Raw genomic sequence first — 23371 nt, 5'->3', positions numbered from 1 at the left:
ACAAGATTGGAAGAAATTTAAAGATTATTTGCGGAAACACTGTAAAATTAATGAATGTTAAAATGATGTTAAATTGAAAATAAGTGGTACTAGCAACAAAAGTTAAAAAGAGTATGCAAAAATGAATTAAAATTTGGTGAAATTATAGGGTTACAATATGTTAAGATTTAGAGTTAAGATAAATGAAAGAGGATAAGGATTTGCTGATCTGAATACTTTAATGGGAATACAGAGGGGGGAGGTGTGAGGAAGTCAAAGAAACAAGTTAATGAGCTTAAATTATCAAAAATTGAGTGGTTTTAATTTTCTACTTTCTATTTTTTTGTACTTTTCTTGTTTTTTGTATTTTGTATTCCTTTTTGAGAATTTTTTCTGTTTCTTGTTTTATTATGTATGTTTTTATTTTTGATTTTGTAAAATTTTAATAAATATTATTTTTTTAAAAGAAGGAAATATATAGACAGTTTTGGAAACAAGTTCTGTACACGGCCCCAGGTTCATTCTGTACCAGTGATCTTGTAGCTTGTGATTTTATTTGGTCAAACAGGAAATCTCTATTTGAGCTTGCAAAGGCAACCCATTTTCCTTTTTTTTCAGATTTTACATCCTGGAAGCGGGCTGCGCTGACCCATACATTTCACTGGATTCTAAGATGCAAAACGAATCAGAATTACATAATTCTGGTTTCATAATTGTTTTGGTGCTATGCAAAATTGATTTTCCTCTCCTCTTCAATATGAAAATTTGGCCCATGTGTTGGGGGAATAAATTTATCCATATATTTCAAATATATGTGGGGAGAAAGAGAGAGAGAGAGAGAACGAGAACTGCTTCATTCCACAGACCATATCCTGTGGCATATGCATTTTCATCACTATGTTTGTCTTGCAGACAAAATGAATATCAGATGGTAGGTTTGAAAAAGGGCAGACCGAACATGAGGTGATTAGTTTCAAAAACAGATTTTATTCTTGATAAATTATTACCAAATACAATCATCTGTTGATTGAGGATATAAAACAGATTTGTCATAGTATAACCCATTGGTTAAATGAAAAACGGAAACAATACGTTTATTTAACATGGTCTGGCATTAAGCTCCGAGAAGCACAAATTTAAGGCAAATAATTAAATTTTCAACTTAAAGATATGCATTTGTTAACCAAAAGTTGTTTCTTGAGGTCACCTGTTTCACCTTGGTTACTCTTATTGCATTATATACATACATACTATGACATGTATATGAAACATTCCTATGTAGCTGCAAACTTTCTGAAGTGCTGGGTCTCCGAGCACAATGGGATAAAAAGAAGGGATGGAATACCAAATATTGTTATATCAGTGTAGTTACTGAAATGGGAAGGTACTATGCTTAGGCATCTGTCACTGTAACGTTGTATTTATTTACAGGTAGGTAGCCGTGTCAGTCTGCCGTAGTCAAAACAAAATAAAAAAATTCCTTCCAGTAGCACCTTAAAGGTAAAGTTAAAGGTACCCCTGCCCGTACGGGCCAGTCTTGACAGACTCTGGGGTTGTGCGCCCATCTCACTAAAGAGGCCAGGGGCCAGCGCTGTCCGGAGACACTTCCGGGTCACGTGGCCAGCGTGACATCGCTGCTCTGGCGAGCCAGAGCCGCACACGGAAACGCCGTTTACCTTCCCGCTGGTAAGCGGTCCCTATTTATCTACTTGCACCCGGAGGTGCTTTCGAACTGCTAGGTTGGCAGGCGCTGGGACCGAGCAGCGGGAGCGCACCCCGCCGCAGGGATTCGAACCGCCGACCTTTCGATCGGCAAGCCCTAGGCGCTGAGGCTTTAACCCACAGCGCCACCTGCGTCCCACGAGTAGCACCTTAGAGACCAACTAAGTTTGTTCTTGGTATGAGCTTTCGTGTGCATGCACACTTCTTCAGATACACTGAAACAGAAGTCACCAGACCCTTATGTATAGTGGGAGGGTGGGGAGGAGTATTACTCAGAAGGGCGGTGGGAATGGGTGATTGGCTGATAGGTGTGGTAAACCTGATGACGACTGTTAACGACTGCAATTGGTCTTACAGGAAAAAGCAAGGGGTGAGATGGCTAAAAATAGCTTTATCATGTATAATGAGATAAGAATCCAATGTCTCTATTCAGACCAGGTCTCTCCATGGTTTTAAGTTTGGTAATAAGTTGCGATTCAGCAACTTCTCTTTCCAGTCTATTTCTGAAATTCTTTTGTGATAAGACAGCTACTTTGAGACCTTGTATTGAATGTCCTGGGAGATTGAAGTGTTCTCCTACTGGTTTCTCTGTCTTGTGATTCCTGATGTCAGATTTATTTCCATTTATCCTTTGGTGTAGGGTTTGGCCTGTTTATTTGTATTTATTTGTATATGTTGTACTATGAAATTTTATATATAAAAATAATATAATACTTTACTTTGTTTTGATCAAGTAAAATGATGATAACTATTCAACAACTCCACATTGTAAAACACTTATACTTAATCAAATTAATAAATTTCAAATTTCTTGCTATAGCATACTAGAAACCTTTGATTAACAACAATGTAGAAAGCTAAGGCTCTGAAAAAAATATGGAGGCAAATTGGCCGAAATATTGTGAAATTTTGGAACAAGAAGGAGATGGATTAAAACTGCAGAGCTTTGACAAACTAAAAAATAAAGTACGAGATTGGCTTCATTATTATCAAATAAGGGAGGTTTTTAACTTGGACAAGAAAATTGGTTTTCAGGTGGAAAAATCAAAATTGGAAACAGAATTGTTAGATCCTAAAACTAAGAATTTGTCAAGAATGTATAACTTGCTGTTGAAATGGAATACACAGGATGAAACGGTTAAATCTGTTATGATTAAATGGGCACAAGATGTTGGACATAACATTATGATGGCTGACTGGGAAATGTTTTGGACCACAGGTATGAAGTTTACGGCATGTAATGCCTTAAGAGAGAATATAATGAAAATGATTTACAGGTGGTATTTGACACCAGTCAAGCTTGCAAAAAATTATCATTTGCCCGATAATAAATGTTGGAAATGTAAAGAGATTGAAGGTACATTCTTTCACCTCTGGTGGACATGCCCAAAGATTAAGACCTTCTGGGAGATGATCTATAATGATATGAAAAAGGTATTTAAATATACCTTTCAGAAGAAACCAGAGGTTGGACATGGTTGGCCAAGGAGGATAGAACTTTTTTTATGTACGCCACAACAGCAGCAAGAATACTTATTGCAAAGTATTGGAAAACACAAGATCTATCCACCCGGGAAGAATGGCAGATGAAGGTGATGGAATACATGGAACTGGCTGAGATGACTGGCAGAATCCGGGACCAAGGAGAAGAGTCGGTGGAAGAAGATTGGAAAAAATTTAAAGTTTATCTTCAAAAATATTGTAAAATTAAGGATTGTTAGAAAGATGTTGGAAAAAGAAAACTATGTGGTTTTGGCAGAAAGGACATAAAGGATTAAGTAAAAACGAATTGGTGAAAGAGAGAATGTAAAATTATAGTATATTAAGACAAATTATTAAGATAAAAACAAGGTTGGAAGGATTTGCTGAAACAATAATTTGAATTAGAATACAAAAATGGGAGGTGTGAGGAGGTCAAGGAAATAAGTAAAGGAAAGAAAGCTATGTAAAGGTTCGATTTGTTCTATTTTTTTTTAACTGATTGTATTTTTTCTGCCTTTTTTCTGTCTTTTTTACTTTTCTTTTTGCTTTTTTTCCTTTTGCTTTTTGTAACCTTTAAAATTTGAATAAATATTATTTAAAAAAAAAAAACAATGTAGAAAAACATTGGTTCCCAAACTCACATACACACCCCGCCATGGAACACTTAGAAATTGCTGAAGCTCTTCATGGACCACCAAAATATTTTTCTGCCTGTTTTGGCAACTGTAATGTGCTGTACTAGTTGCTATGTGATTTTTAATTGTCTTATATTGCTTCTTTTGTTTCTTATGTTGTATGTTATTATATAACAATTTGGATTCCATAGGATTCAGATTTTAAGGGCTCTTCACAGACCATCTGACTGAAGCTTGTGGAGCACTTGGGAAATATAAGAGGAGCCTGCCCATCTAATACAGCATTCTTTTCTCACAGTGGCTGACCAAATGCCTGTGGAAAACCCACAGGCAGGATCTGAGCACAAAAGCACTCCCCACTCATGTGGCGTCCAGCAACTGGAATTCAGGAGCACTTCAGCCGTGAACTGTAGTAGTAGAAGGCGAGGCAACCTGAAAACGAAACTGTAATGACGCAGTGTCTTCCATAATGTTCCCTCTTGCAGAGAAGGATGTTTCAGAAGCATCCTTGCCACCTCTACCACCATGGCTTTCAGCAGATATGGCCTTCACCATTGTGCACCCTAAAGAATATCCCCAAAATAACGTACAGAAGCATATTGAGACACACTGGCTTTTTCTTTTAGTGGTGCATTATCATTTGGCTTGTTGAAGGAAACCCCTTTCAGGCTTAAGTGGCCTAAGTGGCAAGGAGTGCCCATGCCCAGCTTCAGCAGGTATAATAGCTACAGTGGTACCTTGGTTCTCGAACTTAATCTGTTCCGGGAGTCAGTTCAAAAACCAAGGTGCGGCTTCCAGTTGGCTGCAGGAACTTCTTGCACTCAACCGGAAGCCGCAGAAGTCACGTTGGACATTCTGCTTCCGAAAAATATTCACAAACTGGAACACTCACTTCTGGGTTTGTAGTGTTTGGGAGCTGATTTGTTCAGGAGCCAAGCGGTTCAAGTGCCAAGGTACCACTGTACAGCAATTCCTGGACCAGAACAACCTGGTCTCAGTTATGCATGTCCTGATAACCTCATACTTGGATAACTGTTATGCTCTTTCCATGGGGCTGTCCTTGAAGATGATCCTGAAGGTGCAATTGGTACAGAATGTAAGTGCTCAACTTCTGAGTGGAGCAGCATGCAATGATCACATTGCACCTGTCCTTATAATTACTGCATTCGCTGTTTGAGCGCTGTGAAAATTCCATGATAGGGATGGTTAGGAAAGGGTTTGAAAATAAAACTGCCAATATCCTAATGCCATTTGACATACTTATGGTGCCGTCCCACTTGGAATACTGCGTACAGTTCTGCTTGCTTCGTCAGAACAGGAAAGTTTCCAAAGAGAAGACTGGAGCAATTGCCCTATAAGGGATTTTTAGATTAGAAAAATGGTAAGTCAGGGAGAGACATGATAGAGGTTTGCTGTAAAATATTGTGCATAGTGTGGAGAAATTGAATAGAAAGAAGCTTTCCTTCCTCTCTAATAATACTAAAACCCAAGGCCATCCAGTGAATGTTGGAAAATTCAAGCAGACAAAAGAAAGAAATTCATCACACAGTGCATAGTGCAACGAAGATGTGGGCTTGAACGTCCCCCAAAGGAAGCTGAAGGTCCCATATATGGCTAGGTACACCAAACACACAGCACTTGAAACTCCCCCCAACTTAGTTTTAGACTATGAACTAGCAGCACTGCTGAGGTGTAAATTTAACAGAATCAAGCATTTTATGACATGGAAATTAAGACAGCAATTATGGAGCCTCATGGAGATCCTGAAGAAAATTGAAGACCTGGCAGAACCCACAAAATTTCCAAATTAGCCTGAAGTGCCTTGGCTCATGGGTGTCTCAGCTAAGGCCTCCAATCACCCATCAAGACCTGCCTTGATTCCTCATTTAATAGTGAAGGCAGCAATGGACTGAGTGGAAAGCCTAGAGCCAACCTAGGAGAACTCCTTTGGCTGCTAGAAAGCTATATTTTTACAGCTCACCTCAGAAGTAATGGTTAACTCAGGAGAAAGGAAAAGACTCAGCTTTTCCCTCCCATCTGATGACCAGGAAGAGGAGAAATTGGTAGCGAGGATAGAAGTCTCTCAGTGTCCTCCTGATGCTTGCTGGGCTGAGTTCCCTACTGAGCTCCTTAGCACCATCTCACTTACACAGCTCCATAACTTCCTGGCTCAGCTCCTGCTCCCATTCTAGGTGCTGGTTATGGATAATTCAGTACCCTCTTGTGAAATAATCTGTTGAGGATATCCCAGTCCTATAGGTTGGTTTGGCATGTCAGTAAACAGGAGTGTCTGAAAGTTAACTTTCAGTTTGCTTTAGGAATACTGTGTGGATCTGGGGCTTTGTTTTGCCCATACAATTGGGAACTCAAATGTCTCCCTCCTAAAAACCAGAGTCCTTACAAAACACAACAGTAGCTCTCTAGCATGCTGAATGGCTCTGACAGTTCAAGCATGCAATTTTGTAGCAGCATGCAAACAAGACTGGGAATTCAGGGTTAAAAACTAAACTGAAGTTTTGTCTTATACAGTAATGAAAGCTGACCAAGAGAGTAAATCAAATGGATCTCCTAACAAACTGAAAACAGCTGTTTGGCTGGGCTTGTCTCTGATTTAGGTTAGGTAATTATTGCTCTAGTGTGGTTCAAGGTTGTTCTGTGTTACTGAAATAGGATAGCATATGAAAAGCATCCAACTTCTTAATTTACTGTAGCATCAGAAATTCCACTGTATGCATATAAAAATATCTAGATATGTAATCATCTATGGATATACCTATAGGCTTTTCTAAATGCCTATTTATTTTGCCTTTCAAGACACAATTACACAACACTTATGTCATACTAAGGTAGAATATCTCTTCTAAGGAAATGATATTTTAAGTCTAAAATGCTAAGCCATTCCAGTTGTAGTCTTTCTTTCTTTTTTCTTTCTTTCTTTCTGCATTATGCATTACATATGGGCATTATGCATTGCATATGGACAATCACTTATTAAAGGATACACTAGCTGGACTTTGCAAAGTAGTGATTGAATACCTACGTTCAACATTAATTCTGCAGAAAAAACAGCACTTGTTCCTGGAGTAAATCACATTTTTTAAAGTTCAGCATGCAAACAGGGACCAAAGATTTGAAGCTATTAAGGTATTCAAAGTTGGCAAGCCAGTCTTTTGTAAACATGCCTACATAGCATTTCTGTAAAATGAGTCCCTCTACTAAATTTCTGATCTTTCACAATCAATATCGAAGCTTGTCTAATAAATAAAAATATTAACACCTGTAAGTATGTCATTGGCTTTTAGATGCCATGCGGTAATGAAATGCATATGGAACCCCCCCCCTTTTTTTTTTTAAGTATCTGAGCCAATTAATAATATAAACAGTAAGGGAACAGTCTGCATTCTAAGTTTGTTTATAAGCATTTCAGTTCTGGAAATTTTAAAATTAAATTTTGGCTCCCAGTTTCAATTTTGGCTCTCAGCTACAGGTCTTGAATCTTTCTTAGCTTACTAAGCATTGCTGGACTGAGGAATTCTTTTTCAACATGGCTAAAGTAACTAAGTGCATAAGAAGGGACCTGCTGGATCAGACTAAAGACCCATCTCCCCCAGCATCCCTTTCTCACAGTGGCCAATCAGATGCCAGATGGGAAGCCCACAAGCAAGGGGTTGCAACAGTGCTCTCCTCATTTGTGATTTCCAGCAACTAGTCATCAGAAGCATACTGGCACTGACAGTGGAGATAGAAGACATCTATCCAGGCTAGTACCCACTGATAACTTTACCCTCCATGGATTTATCTAGAATCATAGAATCATAGAGTTGGAAGAGACCACAAGGGCCATCGAGTCCAACCCCCTGCCAAGCAGGAAACACCATCAGAGCACTCCTGACATATGGTTGTCAAGCCTCTGCTTAAAGACCTCCAAAGAAGGAGACTCCACCACACTCCTTGGCAGCAAATTCCACTGTCAAACAGCTCTTACTGTCAGGAAGTTCTTCCTAATGTTTAGGTGGAATCTTCTTTCTTGTAGTTTGGAACCATTGCTCCGTGTCCGCTTCTCTGGAGCAGCAGAAAACAACCTTTCTCCCTCCTCTATGTGACATCCTTTTATATATTTGAACATGGCTATCATATCACCCCTTAACCTCCTCTTCTCCAGGCTAAACATGCCCAGCTCCCTTAGCCGTTCCTCATAAGGCATCGTTTCCAGGCCTTTGACCATTTTGGTTGCCCTCCTCTGGACACGTTCCAGTTTGTCAGTGTCCTTCTTGAACTGTGGTGCCCAGAACTGGACACAGTACTCCAGGTGAGGTCTGACCAGAGCAGAATACAGTGGCACTATTACTTCCCTTGATCTAGATGCTATACTCCTATTGATGCAGCCCAGAATTGCATTGGCTTTTTTAGCTGCCGCGTCACACTGTTGGCTCATGTCAAGTTTGTGGTCAACCAAGACTCCTAGATCCTTTTCACATGTACTGCTCTCAAGCCAGGTGTCACCCATCTTATATTTGTGCCTCTCATTTTTTTTGCCCAAGTGCAATACTTTACATTTCTCCCTGTTAAAATTCATCTTGTTTGTTTTGGCCCAGTTCTCTAATCTGTCAAGGTCGTTTTGAAGTGTGATCCTGTCCTCTGGGGTGTTAGCGACCCCTCCCAGTTTGGTGTCATCTGCAAATTTGATCAGGATGCCCTTGAGTCCATCATCCAAGTCGTTGATAAAGATGTTGAATAAGACCGGGCCCAAGACAGAACCCTGTGGCACCAGGATGAAGAGGAACCATTGATGAGCACCCTTTGGGTTTGGTCAGTCAGCCCGTTACAAATCCACTGAGTGGTAGCATAGTCAAGACCGCATTTTACCAGCTTCTTTACAATAATATCATGGGGCACCTTGTCAAATGCCTTGCTGAAATCAAGGTAGGCTACATCCACTGCGTTCCCTTCATCTACCAGGCTTGTAATTCTGTCAAAAAACGAGATCAGGTTAGTCTGACATGACTTATTTTTTAGAAATCCATGCTGACTATTGGTGATCACAGCATTCCTTTCTAGGTGCTCACAGACTGTTTGCTTAATGATCTGCTCCAGAATCTTCCCTGGTATTGATATCAGACTGACTGGGTGGTAATTATTTGGGTCCTCTCTTTTCCCCTTTTTGAAAATAGGGACAACATTTGCCCTCCTCCAGTCTGCCGGGACTTCGCCTGTTCTCCAGGAATTCTCAAAGATGACTGCCAGTGGTTCTGAGATCACATCTGCCAGTTCTTTTAATACTCTTGGATGCAGTTCATCTGGCCCTGGGGACTTGAATACATCTAAACTAGCCAAGTATTATTGTACTATCTCCTTAGTTATTCTGGGCTGTGTTTCCTCTGCTGAATCATTTGCTCCAAATTCTTCAGGTCGGGCATTGTTTTCTTTATCAGAGAAGACTGAGGCAAAGAAGGCATTGAGGAGTCCAGCCCTTTCTGTGTCCCCTGTTTGCATTTCACCATCTTCTCCTCTGAGTGACCCCACTGCTTCTTTGTTCTTCCTTTTGCTACGAACATACCCATAAAAGCCTTTTTTGTTGCTTTTAACCTCTCTAGCAAGCCTGAGTTCATTCTGTGCTTTAGCTTTTCTGACTTTGTGTCTACACGTGCTGGCTATTTGTTTGAATTCCTCTTTGGTGGTTTCCCCCCTTTTCCATTTTTTGTACAAATCCTTTTTTAATCTTAACTCAGTTAAAAGTTCTTTAGATAGCCACCCTGGCTTCTTTAGGCACCTTCCATGTTTCTGTCTCATTGGTATTGCCTGAAGTTGTGCTTTTACTATCTCCCTCTTAACAAACTCACAGCCATCATGAACTCCCTTTCCTTTTAGTATTATTGTCCATGGGATCTCACCCAGCACTTCCCTAAGTTTTATGAAGTCGGCTTTCTTAAAGTCAAGAAATTGAGTCCTAGTATGCTTGGCTGCTCCTTTCCGCTGTATAGTAAACTTCAGAAGAGCATGATCACTCGCGCCTAATGATCCTTCCACTTCTACCCCACTAACCAGGTCATCAACATTGGTTAGGACCAGATCTAAAATGGCTGTTCCTCTTGTTGCTTCTCCCACTTTCTGGACAACGAAGTTGTCTGCTAGGCCAGTGAGGAATCTGTTTGACCTTATGCTCTTGGCTGAGTTTGACATCCAGCAAATATCCGGGTAATTGAAGTCCCCCATTACTACTATCTCCCTTCCTTTTGCATGCTTGGCCATCTGTTCCAGGAAGGCATCATCTATGTCCCCCGTTTGGCTTGGGGATCTATAGTAAACTCCCACAATGAGGTCCCTGTTATTCTTCTCTCCCTTAATTTTGACCCAAATGCTCTCACTTTGGCTTTGAGGTTCTAAATCTTGGATCTCTTCACAGGTATACACATCCCTGACATATAACGCCACTCCTCCTCCTTTCTTGTCTGGTCTGTTTCTCTGAAATAGATTGTATCCCTCCATTATTACATTCCAGTTGTGGGACTTATCCCACCAGGTTTCAGTGATGCCTATTATGTCATATTTAGTTTGCTGTACCAAGAGCTCAAGCTCATCTTGTTTATTTCCCATGCTTTGCGCATTAGTGTACAGGCATTGAAGTCCATTAATCATTCCCCTGTGTCTCTTATTTAAGGATTTTTTCCTCCCACCACTAGGTCTGCATGCTGTTTGCTCCATTTGGTCTATGACATTTGGATGATCATCTTCATCAATTGATAGACACCTACCTTCAGGAGCACTGTCTCCCTCCCCCACATTAGTCAGTTTAAAGCCCTCCTGATGAGGTTTCTGAGATTTTTGGCAAAAACATTCCTCCCAACCATTGTGAGGTGCAGCCCATCGCTTGCCAGAAGTCCATCTTCAAGAAACTGCAGTCCGTGATCTAAGAATCCAAACCGTTCCTATTTACACCATTTGCGAAGCCAGCTGTTCACTTCCACTATTTTTCCCTCTCTCCCTGGGCCACGTCGTTCAACTGGGAGGACAGATGAGATGACTATTTGTGCATTTAATTGCTTCAATTTCCTGCCCAGAGCCTCATAGTCTCTTTTGATCTTCTGGAGGCTATTGCTTGCAGTGTCATTGGTTCCCACATGAACCAAGAGGAAATCTAATCTTCTTTTAAAGTGATGCGAGTTGGGTACCATCACTACATTCCATAATGCTGAAGAAGCACTTTCTTGTGTCTTGTCCTGAATCTTCTGATATTCAACTTCATTGGACAGCCCCAAGTTCTATTATTGTTTTTCCCCCCCAAAAAAAAAATTATTCGTTTTATAACACAAATAAACAACACAAACAGAAAAACAAACAATACAAACAAATTCTTGTCTTATCCTTATTTTTTCTAAACATTGTTAGGTGGGCTTCCCCAAGTCCCCCCTATCTGATTTTCATTTTACCTCATCTTTAGCAGTTTACATATATCATAATTTCTAACCATTTTTTTATCACACTTACTTTAACCATAAAAGTCTTCACATTTTATCTCTTACAAATAATACTATTTTAAAATACACTATCTTCTGCTTCTAGCCCTACAGCCTATATCCACTTCCAAAGCTATTCTAAGATTTAAAAATTAGCATATTTTTTCAAATATTCCTTAAACTTCTTCCAATATCCTTCTCAAGTTCTATTATTATTGTTGCTGCTGTTGTCTTCAAGCAAATGTATAGACCCCTTCATGGCATGAAAACATCGAAGCAGTGTACAGGGTAATAACAGAATAAAGCATCTTCAGAGTCAGGGTTTTCAAATGGTAGGATTTGTGTGAAGTATATTAACACCTTCACCGTCATCCAACTACAGGATTGGGCTTAAGGCTGAACTCAGTGGGGCTTACATCTGAGTAAACATATATTGTTGCAATCCTTATAACAATCTTGTAGACTAGGTTATTATAATTACACCTGTATTCAGCTGATGGGATAGAGACTGAAAGAGACAGTAGCATGCCTAAAGTCACATAGGTAATTTGAAGTGGGGACAACCTTATTCATAGCTTGGGGAATCAAACAAGTTTGCTGAAACCAATCTTGGATAAATAATAAATAATAATGAAATGGTTCAGGGGATGCCTTTTTATTTTGTACGAAACACACCATCTTGCTCCCTTTTGAGTATTGCCCATTCTTTCTGCTTTGAAAAATTCAAAAGTCTGTTCTCAGACAAAACACCAACCATTTTTATTCCGCTCAACCCTTTTAAAATATGCCTGCATCCTAAAGCTGTGTGGTGAATTAGCATGTATGTTTTAGATTCCAATAATTCAATTAAGTGTTTAATGGAAATAAAGGGGGGGGGGAGATTCCAGTGCGCTGTAGGTTATTAAAAGGATCAGACATTAACTCGTACTCAAATTCTCTTGAAATGAATCATAATCTTACTGTTAAATATATACAGGGCTACATTCTACTGTTTTGAAATGGAAACTTAATCTGAAACCCTCTCTGCATGATTCTCAATATGGGAATGATTCCCAGATCCAAGCTATTTAAGTACATCAAGGGGAAAGGGCAAAATGATGCTCTCACTATCAATTGTCATGGATTAGAGCTCCCAGCCAACCATCCCCAGAAAGCCTGGTGCAGCTAAGGAAGGGAAATGGTGTTCTAAGATCCTTTCTATTCTTCTAGCCCTGTCTCTGCTGAAAGCCAAGTTTCCTCATGTCAATGACATGGCTCTACCAGGTAAGATGTGCTTCGGTCATGCTTCTGATATTCATTGGCATAACTATGGGGAGGAACAGCTGGCAATATAAAGGTAAAGGGACCCCTGACCATTAGGTCCAGTCATGACTGACTCTGGGGTTGCAGTGCTCATCTCGCTTTATTGGCCGAGGGAGCAGACGTACAACTTCTGGGTCATGTGGCCAACATGACTAAGCCGCTTCTGGTGAACCAGAGCAGCACACGGAAATGCCATTTACCTTCCTGCCGGAAGTGCTTTCAAACTGCTAGGTTGGCAGGAGCAGGGACCGAGCAACGGGAGCTCACCCCAGGCAACAGTGGGTATGTGATTTTTTTGGTGCAAGCTGTAGCCATGGACATGCTATGTGATCTGATGGTGAATTTGGGGTGACCCAGTGCAAAAATCCTGAGGATCCATGTGGATCCGTGCTTTGTAACCACGTTTTTGCACCACTGCGGCCCCAGGAAACAGTGGGTGTGTGATTTTTTTTGGTGCAAGCTGTAGCCATGGACATGCTATATGATCTGATGGTGAATTTGGGGTGACCCAGTGCAAAAATCCTGAGGATCCATGTGGATCCTGCTTTGTAACCATGTTTTAAGTGGGGAGGGAAGGAAAAGCACTCAAGGGACAAGGAACACACGTGGGGTGGGTGGAGAAGGATGCTGTTAATAATGCAGAAGAGGGGTATAAGAGGAGAAGGCTCTTATAAGAGGAGTGGGGAGGAGAGAGAGAGAGAGAGCCTGCTTGCGAAAAACTTTGCTGCTATTTAGCGGGTGGGGAGGAGAGAGAGACAGAGAGCCTGCTTGAAAAAACTTTGCTGTTATTTAGCGAGTGGGGAGGAGCAGTGGTGTAGCGTGGGTTGTCAGCACCCGGGGCAAGGCAAGTAATCTGCGCCCCCTAACCCGTGGATTTGCGCCCCCTAACCCTAACCCCCAGATGTTGCGCCCAGTGCGGACGGCCCCCCCTGCACCCCCCACACTATGCCACTGGGGAGGAGAGAAGGACAGAGAGCCTGCTTGCTTTAAAGGAGCCAACCGGACAGGAGCCGCTTACACTCGTGTAAGCGGCTCCTCTCCTCTCCTCTCCCGCTTTGCTCCTTTAAAGCAAGCAGGCTCTCTGTCTATCTCTCCTCCCCACTCAGCGGCTCTTCTCCCGCTTTGCTGTTTCAAAGCGAGCCACAGGAGGGAAGGAAGTGGAACCATGGATCCTCTGCTCACGACTGCAGCAGATCCCCCCCGCCATCCGTAGGCATTCGCTCCATAACACGCACAGACATTTCCCCTTACTTTCTAGGAGGAAAAAAGTGAGTGTTATGGTGCAAAAAATACGGTACATTGTTGTAAGCTATTCGGAGCATTGTTTTGTGTGTGGAAAGGCAGTATACAAATAAAGTGGTGTGATGATGATGATGATGATGCAGTCACAACTAACTTTTACTGGATTGTGTGCCCACTGAGTGCAACTAAATATCCTGGCCTTGACATTCATTGTTATTGGAAAATTGAGCTGCAAGCATATTTCAGTCTATATTCTTCACCCTGTAAGGTGGTGGGCAGAGTCTCATCTTTCTTCACAATGGAACCTGCTGTGGTCTATAAAACCTCAGCCTATGGCATAACTCACAGAGACAGTTGCAGCTTTGTGAAATTTTATTTGTGACCCTTTGCAGCTTATGTCACAGGTCAAATTGGCTTGGGTAAATGGATAACAAAAATGGCAAATGTAAATGTTTCTCCCATTGCAATTTATCCAGGCCTCCAAGGGCTGGAGTCCCATTCTAAACTGTCTTGCTGTTCATGACAAAGTGTAAATCAGATACAGTACTGGTAGGAAGTTTTAAAGCCTATATGGTGAATTCTGTGTTGGGAAACAGCTGGCAAGGTTTCCCTCCAGCACACATTTTATATTGTTTTGCATAACCATCTTGCTATGTTTTTAAAAAACACTACTCTTGGCCAATGCATTAGTTTATAGAAATATATCCTGTCATCTTGGAAACCAGTTGGCAGATAACTCTGTGCTGAGACAGAGATGTTTTGGAGGCATTTTGGCTTAGTCTATTACTAATACACATAAAGTGGTACGGTGGTGCTTTAAAGAAATGAAAATCCATCCTGCAACATGGAATGCTCTGTTCTAAGCAAGCTCAGATTTAAACCTCAGTAGACATTACAGAACCTGAGCTGCTTGATCAAAACAAGGCCTGCAACCAAGCCAAAGGCAGCCCACTAGCCATTGTGGCCTGCCAGGTTCTTAACAACTTTCCCCTTTTTGCAATCCCAGGCAGACAACAAAAACATATGGCTTCCGAGTCTCTGATGGACCATAATATATGACCGGTAGGTCATAAGGGTGTGTGGAACAGATGAAGTTGATAAGATCTCAGCTACTTCACAGGTACTTAAGATAAACTCTGGTAAATCTGAGCTTCTAGATAGCTCAGAATATAGGTCTTGCAAGTATAGTGATTTACAGATAACTTAGAACTCCGAACTGTATCCCTGATTTCAAGATGTAGATTAGATTTGTTTTTCTAGGGTGCCATCTTCCAAAAGGACTCTATCATTGTGCTTTGGAACATTAAAGGTAAAGGTACCCCTGCCCGTACGGGCCAGTCTTGCCAGACTCTGGGGTTGGTGCGCCCATCTCACTCAAGAGGCCGGGGGCCAGCGCTGTCCGGAGACACTTCCGGGTCACGTGGCCAGCGTGACATCGCTGCTCTGGCCAGAGCCAGAGCCAGAGCCGCACACGGAAACGCCGTTTACCTTCCCGCTGGTAAGCGGTCCCTATTTATCTACTTGCACCCGGAGGTGCTTTCGAACTGCTAGGTTGGCAGGCGCTGGGACCGAGCAGCGGGAGCGCACCCCGCCGCAGGGATTCGAACCGCCGACCTTTCGATCGGCAAGCCCTAGGCGCTGAGGCTTTAACCCACAGCGCTACAAAGTCATAAAAGCAGCATCATGATCTTGGTACCATAAAATCTAATAAATTTGTCCCAGCCAATAAATATTTCTCTTTCTGTCTCACCAGGTGCCTTGTCCAACAGTCTGCTAGGTGTGAATGTCTGAATTTAATGCTGGATTCTCAAGATAGTGCAGGTATTCTGCTAGTGTACCCCCACTCACAGCCTGACAGTCTCCCTTCCTGAGCCAACAGAGGTGGTCTCAAAGGTAGTGTTGAAGAGCCCATGATTTATAGTCTTGGAAGATTTGAGGTCCCCATATGGGAAGCAGTTCCAAGTCTTCATGGCCTCCATACCAACCATAGGCCTAACTCAAACAGTAACAGGCCCGACAAACTTAGCTAGGAATGCACTTGATGTGTTTTGCTCAGATCCAAATGATAACTTATGGATCTTTCTGTCATCATGGGCAGATCATTTCCTGATCAGTTCGGACTGTTGGTGACAACAGCTGGTAATACTTGCTGAAGGGGTGGGGAACCCATTGTTGAACTGCCCCCCCCCAAAAAAATATGAATCTGAATTGTTCCTGATGGGTATTTTTCTACTCACATGTGGCTCTCACAGTTTTGAAGGAGGCTGTGGTGCCACACTTTTAACATTTTTTGGGGGGGGAAGGGTGCTGGTACTGCATTCCCTTGAGTACCCTAGAGTACCCCCAGGGGGGAAGCACTGGCTCTCATTCCCATCATCCTTTCTCTGGGAGGCAATGGTACATCTGGAGTCAGACATGGACAGAGATTAACAAAATGAAACTTAATCCAGTCAAGACAGAGGTACTATTAATTTAATTTAATTTTTTAAAACTCACTAGCAACCTGGATGTGTCGCTTCAACCTGTTCTCTGGATTGTGTTGCAGACCCCTTGAAAGAACAGGTACATAATTTGAAGGTACTCTTTGAGCTACTAATTTCCCTGGATGCTCAGGGGATGGCAGTTGCTTGAAGTGCTTTTTGTAAACTTCAGCTGATATGCCAGCTATGGTCTGTCCAGGAGAAGGCAGACTTGGCTTCAATCATCCATGCTTCAGTTACCTTCAGACAGGATTATTGTAATGTACTCTACATGGGGCTGCCTTTGAAGACAGTCTGGAAGCTTCAGTTGGTCCAAACTGCAGCTGCCAGACTTTCCTCTGGTACTTGCAGGTCAGGACATATTTGCAGGTCTAAGCATATAACTCCAGTATTATGTCAGCTTGATCGGCTTCTCATGGCGGTGGCATGGCTACTAGAAGAGCAGGATAGAAATATGTTATTTATTTATTGTTCTAGCCTTTAACACCTGAAACAGGATCATGTGACCTAAGGGTCCACCTGCCAGTAGGCTTGCCTGGGACCTAGCAACAACCTTAGATGCTTTGCTCTCAGTACCATCATCTGGGGAGAGTGTGGGAGACAGGGCCTTTTCAGTGGTGGAGCCATTACTCTAGAAAGCTCTCCCAAGTGACTTTCATCAGACTCCACATAAATAAATAAATGATGATAATGATATACAGAATTCTCCCTGCATGTTGTGAGCCTTAGAAATGCAGAATTTTAGATTTCACAGAAAGGACACCACACATATACACCTGTATCCATGTAGCCAATTTGCAGACTTGAAAATCAATATGTGCATGTCCCCTCGCCTATTCAGTGTTTGAACATCGTCTTATCTGCATCATTCTCCTTCAATCAACCAACTATATGTTGCATCAAAGGTTGCTATCTATCTTTTGATAGACCACAAGGATACATCAGAGGCTGTCATCCACAAGAAAATTTACAACTGCAAAAATAAGTTCAATGATATTCAGCTACAGAGGTCTCCTTCAAATTCTGCACTAACAACTTGAATATGAATCGAAAGATTGACCCACCCAGCTGATTTAAAATGTGCTTTGGGGGATCATCCAGCTCACCAAGGAGGAGATTTTATTAAATAACTGTTTAGCTTTCTGATGCCGTAGTCATTCCTGAATGGTACTAATGACTATGTTCTGCTGAAATATTGTGGGGGAATTCGTTCATCCCTCTGGTGAGTGCTTATATGAGTGGGTCCAATGGCTTCACTGGGAATATTCAAATGAGGAATGGCTCCCAAATGAACAAAAATTTCCAAATTATCCAGAACTGCATTTGTTATATTTATCTCATGAACTGGACTGTCATGCTACTTAAAAAAGAAGAAGAATCTAATCTAACTAACCCTAATTTTATATAGAATTTGTGTCTGCAATATGTCATGTCTATATTCTAAACTGATTTTCTATTCTGGACTGCAAAACATCCATTGTTTTTCTTATTGTGGCTGATTCTATTGCTATTGCTGCTAAAGCTGAAACACTACATTTCCTTATTAAGTACTTAGAAGAGATTGCTAAGGACACTTAGGGACTATGGCTCAGTCCTAAGCACATTTACTAGCGAGTAAATCTCAGTGAGACTAAATTCTGAGTAAACACAATGAGGGACCAGGGCATTAGTGATTTGAAAGAGCTGCTGGTACCCGACTTTTCCTTTTTCTCCTGCCCAGTTACCACCATCAATTTACAGACCTATTTACTATGCAGAAAATGTGGCCAAGCTGGTGTTTGACCTTTGACAGAAGGCTGCCCTCTCTCCAGCTATTCCTAACAAACTAGGCCCAAGACAATAAGCTGCTTTATAGCTATTAGCTAGGTCAGTGTGTTTCTCCAGGAAGACCTCAAGCTGAAAAGCCAACATGCCTGACAACCACAGCCAAGATACCAAAGGTCCTAGCACTAGACATTGGAAAACAAATGGGAAAGCACATACTGCCACATCTGGAATCCTAATGGGCCACCAATGATTCTCAGCTTAAGGAAGAATTACCACTGTTATTTTATCATCCCTAGTGCTAACTTAGCTGTTTATGTACAGCAATAAATGATTTTTTAAAAACATATTTGGGTCATTATGTCATATACCACCAGCAAGTAGGATTGTTTTATTGTGCTTGGAGTAAAAATACACGGCTATACCCAGATGTTAGGGGGAAGTTTTAAAAAAATTAAAAAATCTTTGGCTCTTCTGCACTCCTTTCGGCTGGCCAAATGGTACATTTGAAAAAGAAAAAGAAAAACTGAGAATTTTATGGCTTATACTCCCTTCTCCCCAGTAAAACTTGCACCAGTATTGTTCCCAGGTATGTTTGTTCTGCCAATGAGAACATTAGCATGTTAAGCAAAGACAGAATAATAATAATAATAATAATAATAATAATAATAATAATAATAATAATAATAATTATACCCCGCTCATCTGGCTGGGTTTCCCCAGCCACTCTGGGTAGCTTCCAACACAAGATTAAAAATACATTAAAACATCAGTCATTAAAAACTTCTCTAAACAGGGCTGCCTTCAGATGTCTTCTAAACGTCAAATAGTTGTTAATTTCTTTGACATCTGATGGGAGGGCGTTCCACAGGGCAGGTGCCACTACCGAGAAGGTCCTCTGCCTGGTTCCCTGTAACCTCACTTCTCGCAGTGAGGGAACCACCAGAAGTCTCTCAGCTCTCAATCTCAGTGTCCGGGCAGAACGATGGGGGTGAAGATGCTCCTTCAGGTATACTGGGCCTGAAAGCATTGTTTCACTAATTTGAGCTTCCAGGCTTACACTTTACATTAAAATATGGCTGTGGAGTAAAGCCCCCCACCTTCAGATCACACACTCCCTGTACACCTACAAAAACCTGATCCAGAGCTTGTGTTGGAGTAATGGCACATTGGGACAGCCCCATGGTGTCATCCTTCTGATATCTCCCTCTTATATCTGCATGAGAGCTGAGATCATTATTACTATATTTGAATGAATGACTGCCACTCCTGTCTCTTATTCCCATGACAGTGGCAGTATCAGTGGAACTCATATTAGCAGGATCTGTCATTGGGTCAGTCCTACAAAGGGGATACTGTGGTCAAGTAACAAACATTGTACAGTGGTACCTCGGGTTAAGTACTTAATTCGTTCCAGAGGTCCGTTCTTAACCTGAAACTGTTCTTAACCTAAAGCACCACTTTAGCTAATGGGGCCTCCTGCTGCCCCCACTCCACCGGACTCCGATTTCTGTTCTTATCCTGAAGCAAAGTTCTTAACCTGAAGCACTATTTCTGGGTTAGCGGAGTGTGTAACCTGAAGAGTATGTAACCTGAAGTGTATGTAACCCGAGGTACCACTGTACATGAATTGGCAAAGTCTGCATAGTAAATTACATGCGACACACCCTGGTCACTAGACTTCATCGGCGGTGCCCAGATTGAAGGATTGTAGAAAGCCTTCAGAACATCCTATTTTCACATCATTAGCAAAACGGAGATGAGAGCAAATAGCATTTGTCATATTCCTTTCTTGGAAAATAATTATACTACAGTTAATGTAGTGAATTGGGGGGCTGCTGACAAGGGCTGTAGAGTTGGTCAATAAACTACAGTAAAGTTAAATTAGATTAACTTTGGCTGCGGACTTTGAAATATTACAGGAAGACTTTACTAAGTCTGCATTCCCGCAACCCACATCAGCAAGAAGGCGTGTTGAAAAAAATGTTCACAGCAGCTTTGGTACTAAGGAACTGCTTTTCAAAACAATCTTCTCTTTGCTTGTTTTTCTTTTTGTAATAGTCTCTGGGTAACCCTGATGTGCCCTGGAAAAACAGACATGTGAATTTGATACCTTGTACTTGTTGATGAGTTGTTTTGTTTTTAAAAAAGTGAGCAAGCCGAATGTAGAATGTGAAATTTCCTTGTCTGTCCTGACACATGGCAGGTTAAAAACACAACTTAAATAACTAGCTAGATGCCTCTCCTGATTTCCAAGAACAGCTTAGATGTTGTTTTTAAAAGCTTTGTTTCAAAAACTTTCACATTTTCCCCTTGTGCATGGAAAACAAGAAATAGGACAAGATAAGCTATTAATTCAAATATGACTCTGTAAAGCTGCAGCAATTCTTAAATGCATATAAAAGCAAAAAATGAGGTAGGCGGAACTTGACTCTTGCTCCTTCTGCATTCCGGATATCTTCTTGCTTTACTAAATCAATACAGCTAAGGGAGCACATAAGCAAATATTAAAAATAGTTTTCTGGTTGTTCACTTATTATTGCACAAGACAACATGGACATCTTTTTAAATTTTGATGCCTTCCAAATTATCTGGACCTGACCTCAAAACACTGTTCAGCCAAAGACTTTCTGGGCAACTTTGATCAAATGGCTCTCTCTTAGCCTTGAGTCTATATCTGTAAAACGAAACTAAGAAGGACCAGCCTCACATTATTTATTACTTATTAATCTTATATCCCGGGACGCAGGTGGCGCTGTGGGTTAAAGCCTCAGCGCCTAGGACTTGCCGATCGAAAGGTCAGCAGTTCGAATCCCTGCGGCGGGGTGCGCTCCCGCTGCTCGGTCCCAGCGCCTGCCAACCTAGCAGTTCGAAAGCACCTCCGGGTGCAAGTAGATAAATAGGGACCGCTTACCAGCGGGAAGGTAAACGGCGTTTCCGTGTGCGGCTCTGGCTCTGGCCAGAGCAGCGATGTCACGCTGGCCACGTGACCCGGAAGTGTCTCCGGACAGCGCTGGCCCCTGGCCTCTTAAGTGAGATGGGCGCACAACCCCAGAGTCTGTCAAGACTGGCCCGTACGGGCAGGGGTACCTTTACCTTTTTTTAATCTATATCCCAGCTTTTGTCCAAGGAGCTAAATTCTGCATGGAGTCCTGCTTTTATCCTAACAACTACTCTAAGCAACAGTGAGTCAGTTCCAACAGGCAACAGGGCTTCTCCATCTTCTTCTCCCCACTGCTGCATCCAACACCCCTCCCCTATTCTGCTGCAGAAGGTTGGGGACCAACTATTAGCCACAGTACCTGCTATTAAGATCTGCTTGATAGCACATGAATCCGCAAAAAGTATGGCAGTGGTTGAAGCAAATGGCCAGACATAACAGTGGTACCTCGGGTTAAGTACTTAATTTGTCCTGGAGGTCCGTTCTTAACCTGAAACTGTTCTTAACCTGAAGCACTACTTTACCTAATGGGGCCTCTTGCTGCTGCCGCACCACCGGAGCACGATTTCTGTTCTTATCCTGAAGCAAAGTTCTTAACCTGAAGCACTATTTCTGGGTTAGCGGAGTCTGTAACCTGAAGCGTATGTAACCTGAAGCATATGTAACCTGAAGCGTATGTAACCTGAAGCATATGTAACCTGAAGCGTATGTAACCTGAAGCGTATGCAACCTGAAGTACCACTGTATATCAATATAATCTCTGGTAAGCAAACCAGTGAGAATGTTCTTCATCAGAGAATAAATATTGTATACATTGAACTAACACATCATTTAAGCCAGGGGATGAAAATGGTGGCCCCTAGATGTTGCTAGATGTCAGTTTCAATCATTCCTGACCACTGGCCATGCTGGCTGGGGCTGATGGGAGTTGGAATCCAACAATATCTGGAGGCCCACCAGTTCACCCTGATTCAAGCAAAGAACCCCTGAGTACATTAATTCTCACATTATTATTATTATTATTATTATTATTATTATTATTATTATTATTTAAAATTTATACAGCTTGATTATTTTTAAAAAAAATCAAAATGGTTTACAAAAATATCAAACCATAATAAGTTTTTATCAATAACAGCAATAATGCAAAATGTTAAAATCAACAATAAATTAAACACGTTAAAACACATATCAACGTTCTTTTTTATTAATAATTTTATTGTTTATTTAACATAATTGTTACAAAATATAAGCAAAATATTACAAATACATACATATATATTTCAAATAAGCACATATATATATGAAAAAAGGAACAAATGGGGGAAAAGAGGAAAAGAAAAAAGAAGAAAAAATAAAGAGAAGAAAAGAAGAAAAGTTGGAAGAATTTCTTCCAAATTTATTCTACAAATATCTCGGTATGAAAGTAATAAAATTTCATTGATTGACTTCCATCACTTACACTGCACTTTCTATACACATTTTAAGGAAGATTGTATCTGTTATTCCGTATTTTTCCCGTACAATCTCACTCAAATATTCTAATCAAGATTCTAAATAGCTGGAAAGGTTTGTCTAAACAAGTATGTTTTTAGCAGGTGCCGAAAAGAATACAGTGAAGGTTCAGGGAGTTCTAGTGAGTAGGTGCTGCTACACTAAAACAACAGCAGCAGCAACAACAACAACCACTGTATGATGCATTTACTCTACCCCTGTAACTATGTTCCTGTGAAGAAAGGAATATAGAGTTGAGCCCTCCACAGTGAAAGCCAGTGCTTCTAAGCAAATGCAGCCATATGTTCTTGCAGCTAGATTGAATTATAGAATCTTACAAGTTGGTAGGGACCAAGGGTCATCTAGTCCAACCCCTGCAAAGCAGGAATCTCAGCTAAAGTATCCATGACAGATGGTCATCCAACATCTGCTTTAAAACCTCCAGAGAAGGATCTACAACCTCCCGAGGGAGTCTGTTCTGTGGTGGAACATCTCTTACTGTCAGAAAGTTCTTCCTGATGTTTAGCGATCTCTTCTGGATATATCCTACCATGCCCAATACTACTGGAATCAAAATAAACTAAAATATAATTGAAGACATTTTAAACTATAATCCCACCGGAACAAAAGTCCTCCTTTGGTTCAAAATTTAGATTTATGCCACTAAAAAGCAGTTTTGCTCTATTGTAGGATTTACGAACTACACAATTAGCACAGTACTACTAGCATCAGGCATCCAAATCATGAGTTAGACTCCCAAAACCCACAAGGGACTGGCTATTAGAGATCATATTCTCAGATTCTCTACAAGTAGATATACACACAGAAGTAAATGAAGCTTGCATTCTGCAAACATAAATGCATCCTTCTAGTAGC

At 41.3% G+C, this 23371-nt stretch overlaps 1 protein-coding gene and 1 long non-coding RNA gene across 5 annotated transcripts in view; one reads left to right on the top strand and one right to left on the bottom strand.

Moving 5' to 3' along the window:
* Positions 1-23371, bottom strand: part of SLC25A21 (solute carrier family 25 member 21) — a 300979-nt gene that overhangs the window by 220499 nt on the left and 57109 nt on the right. The gene's annotated exons all lie outside the window — the stretch shown is intronic.
* On the top strand, positions 14648-18354 carry LOC307204437. Its single transcript, XR_013833692.1, has 3 exons — positions 14648-14936; positions 16208-16277; positions 18017-18354. It is a non-coding gene; the product is annotated as an uncharacterized lncRNA (long non-coding RNA).

The sequence above is a fragment of the Podarcis cretensis genome (genome assembly GCF_951804945.1).
Source record: "Podarcis cretensis genome assembly, chromosome: 1".
Taxonomy (NCBI): domain Eukaryota; kingdom Metazoa; phylum Chordata; class Lepidosauria; order Squamata; family Lacertidae; genus Podarcis; species Podarcis cretensis.
Note: the sequence above shows the minus strand (reverse complement) of the source record. Positions and strands in the feature narration are given on the sequence as shown.